Genomic DNA, 4637 nt, shown 5'->3' with positions numbered 1-4637 from the left:
AGTGATGAGGTCTATATTGGACCATGGGCCTACTAGAGACTGTGTATTACTGGAGTATTTAAAGCCACTATGTCACAGCGCCATCTCAAGACCTGTACTACCTCGTGAGTGGCAACAATATTCTTGTCCAGGATGCAACAATAGATCTGTTCCCATCACAATTATAGATTATTCCCTTCTGTTTTCATCTCTCTAAGATTCTACCACAGTGTTTGCCAAGATTCATCTGTTCTTAGTATCATGTTTCATTCCTATTTTTGTTGAGACAAGATGAATTGCGATAAAGAACTAAAGAGAAAGGGATAGAGAGGGGGGGGGGAAGGGGGAGAGAAAAGATGACAAGATGCAGATTAGAAGAGAGGCAAAGAGGGGTATAGAGAGAGAGCAATAGAGAGACTAGATAGAGGGGCAAATAGATGTAGAGAGAGAATATGGAGCAAGAACAAGAGAGCAAGATACAAAGTTGTTCCATCTACATGTATAATTAAGAAGAAGCGACCAGAAGACATAAAAGGAACCCTACCTTCTCTTCAGAATATTGCTGCTAACCGTGAGAGTGGCACGACATTTGCTCCAGCGACAATTGCTCTGGGCTTTATTTCGTCTATAATAGGGTTAGGGTTATGGTTGCAGTATGGTTTTATGTTTGGTTAGGGTTAGCTTTAGGATAGTATTAAATCAAGGGTTGAAGTTGGTAATTCCGCTAGGGTGTGGAATTTACAGCAAATGTCATGGAACTGATGTGGGCATCACAATGGAGGAAGGAACATTCTATATGTGAGAGAGAGAGCTTTAAATTATGTGCGGTGAGTGGGTGTGTGTGAAGCCGGAGGAGGGGAGAGAGGGGTGATCACATAAATTCTCATGTATCCATGGTAACAGAAAATGTATTCATGGTATAATGGAAATGGACAAAATTGATGTACGTTCTATTCACATTCAATTTATGAATAAATATTTATCATGGACCATGTTCTACAAAAATATGAAAATGACAATCGAATTGGGATTTCTGCATGTTATTCCACCCACCATATTAGCCTTTTCCCTTCACTTTCAAAGTCGTTATGCGTCCCCTCCTTAGAAAAAACAAAGATTTCCATTACTATTAGTTTATATGTACTTCGTTGAAATATTTGTTGGTTTATATACGTCTTATTTGACGTGACTATGAATGGCATTTTCTTGTGCTTGAGTTATCCTGACGATTTTAATATATCTCTAACAGGTTTTACAATACTTGTGTATGAATAAGATAGTGATAATATGCTTACCATGAATGTGATATTGATTAAATAATTGAAGTGAAATTCAGATTCGGTGAAAATTCAAATGATTCTCCCTTGCTTTTAAACAAGCGGAGCCGAGCCGGAACGCCCCGTGGCAGTCTCACCTTCTTGTCTCTATGTTGAACTTATTCAACATTTCTTTCGAACAGTTGAAAGCGTTTCCAAAACAGTCACAAGCCTTTGTGAACTGCTGTAAGACAGTGACACTGAAGTTAGCGACCATGTGGGTGTTACCATGTAATAGCTCCATGGTGTTACAGTAATAGACCACTGAGAGAATGTTGAAGTTCGAACGATTGCGAACCTATACCTATTGCCCGTTTCAAAACAATTTTTTTTTTTTAATGTCCTATATGACGTAAGCGTAACTTGCAACGCTCTTTGGAAGTGTTGGCGAATACAAACATCGCGACAGCTGCAAGCATTCTTTTCTCAGTTAAGAAAAAATGCATTTGTTTACCATAATTCATACCGTGCATCTCAAAACGCCTTTTATTTTTTCAATGGTTTCCAAAATAATGAAAATGATACAGATATGACTCTGGTAAAAATGGTATTATGTATAATTAGCTCATGATATGACAGGAATGAAAAGTCTCCAGAGCTATTATATTAATGTTTTTTAATATGGTTATCCATCCTCGTCTTTATTTTGTCTTAATTTCATATTAGGTTAACATTCTCATGTTTTATTCAACATTTTTATATATTCATTGTTTTTATTTTTATATGGTTGATAAAACCAAAACCAAATATAAAAATGACACAAGAAATCCTAAAATTAGTCATGCTTAGGCAAGTACTGCTCACACACAGTAAAAAAAATAGCACGTTGTTTAAGTCTGTCACTCTAACAACAATTTGCTTAAACTTTTTTTTGGGTAATTGTTTAAATAGTTTAAGTTAAAGTTAAAGATTAAACAGATGTTCAAAAAGTTTAAACAGTAGTTGTTACGGTGACGGGCTTAAACAACTTGCTTAAAATGTTAAACAGCGTTTTTACGGTGCAGTATGGAAATTAGGTTGCGCAGGAATTAGCCTTCCAATAAGTGAGATGCCATGTGAGTCACGTGGATCTTAAAAGTAAGGGAGATGTGATAAATCCATGCGGATTAGTATGGGTTTAACTTTACTGAGTGAATTTCATTGTGTATTAAATTAAAAACAAGTGTATTCATGAGTGACGAGTTGCATTTTTTATTGTAGAATTGTAATTTTCTGTGGTAGACTCAGTGTTGAGTTCATGGGAGTCAGGATGTGATGATGGCAAGGTGTTTGACTGGTGGATGAAGGGGTTGCATGGTTGTAAAGGGACTGGATGAGGATGATAATATGCCCCCTTTATTTCTCTCTCTCTCTCTCTCTTGGAAAGCGTTTCATGATAGGACATTGACTTTTATCCGACAAAGTCTGTTTAATCCGACAGGTACCATGTAATAGTGTTCATCAAGCATTCAAGTGAAATTGTCAGGTCCGACAATGTTGGTGACAAGGTAACTACCCTGGGTGTGCTGGTGCATTCAGATTGGGTGTTGTTTTTATAATTATTTTAACTATGTGTGGGGGAGGGGGTGGGGTGCTTTAAGAACACTGCAACGTATACACGGGGTGGTGGTATTCTGAGGCTATATTATCTTCATTTGTTTTTTAATCTTATCTTGAAATTGGTATTCTGAGATAACTTTTTATCTCTCTGATAAAATATGAAAGGTTATGTATCCTCTTCATAAATCATTCAAAATATCCCTTAACAGGTCGCTTTCAGGACATTTTATTAAAAAGTTAGATTGCTTAGTTTGATACGCATCATGTTCATGCTTACTCAGAATGTTAAATTCTCATGTCGAAATGCAATGAAAAACTCCCAAACTTGAGCTCGCGCTTTGCGCTCGCATTATCTATTTGGCCGTATGAGATAGATCTATTTTATCTTATTTGTATATTAAGCGTAAGCCCTTAGGTCTTTATAAGGACTACCCCTTTAAAAACACAACAAAAATCAGCTTTTAGCGGCACATCGGGTATAAAATATTAGTAAAAATATTTTTCCACCCCTCCCCCTATTGACCAAAGCTGGATCCGCCCCTGGGGGGCACATTTTTCTGTGTTGCCTGTAGATCAAAAAATGCCCCTTATAATGTGCTTGCGCTTGCAACATTTCCCAAGGTAGGCCTATGGTTTACTTGGTCAATCTATATCTCATTTTTAAACAAAATCTATACAAGAACTCTATATCTAACTTAGATAACTAAATGAAATTTGGGTTGCTTTTAGATAGGCAAGTCAATATGATGCGAATATGCCTATCATTATTATTGCATATTGTGGTCGGGTCATAGCAGTTACCATGAATTCGATTCAATTTCAATTCATCAATAACATAAATGGAAAATTAACATAACAAAGTATAACACACGTGGAAATAATAAATCAAATTAACCATAAAAATTGCATTCGCGGACATGACAATAATAAAGCATTATGTGCAAATGAATAAAACAAGGCATATGAGGCCTATATACGTCTCAAAATTATGACCAATCCTCAAAGAACTGCACTGTTGAAATAAATCAGTCAAATTGACTAGACCATTAGTCAGCTGGGTGCAACTGATATGACAATCACTGATTATTACATTTCTGACATAATTATATTATTTTATATTCATAAAATACGACTAGAAAATAGTCAAATATGACTGGAATAACAGTTGCACCCAGTTGACCCTATTAACTAGTCATTTTTTACTGGTTTGTTTGAGTGTGATGGACGGCGAAGTGACGGAGACGGATACCGAGTGGAGAGAACTTAGAGAATAAGCAAGAGACATCTCCAAACCTATAATTAAGGACTAATAAATAGTTCTATTCAGTGGTAAATGAAAAGAGTTTGCACAGGCACTGCTTATATAGTGCTAAGCCTTTACCGTCCAAACTGAAAAGTATACACAATTCTTTAATTTTAAACCATTAAATAAAAAATTACTTGTGTGTGCCCGGAAATTTGCATAATTGATTATATACGAATGGCTTCAAAAATTAAATAATTATTCATAAATTCGTTAAATTGATGCACAACCCCATGCAATAAATAGTCCATAATTCCAAAGTAAGGAATGTTAAGGTAGAATAGAAGGATGATAGTGTTCGGTGGTATAGGAAGTGTTATAATTTACCAAGAATAATTCATATAATTAGCATATTTTACATAAATATTAGTTCAACAAAATGATAAAAACAAACAAAGAAATGTCAAATCTATATAATCTATCGAAAAGGTGCTCTGAGAGAAAATAGGACACAAATTTGAACTTTCCCATAACGACGCTTCAAAAGTGTTGATTTTTGC

This window comes from Lytechinus pictus, chromosome 2 (assembly GCF_037042905.1).
Source record: "Lytechinus pictus isolate F3 Inbred chromosome 2, Lp3.0, whole genome shotgun sequence".
NCBI classification, from domain to species: domain Eukaryota; kingdom Metazoa; phylum Echinodermata; class Echinoidea; order Temnopleuroida; family Toxopneustidae; genus Lytechinus; species Lytechinus pictus.
Note: the sequence above shows the minus strand (reverse complement) of the source record.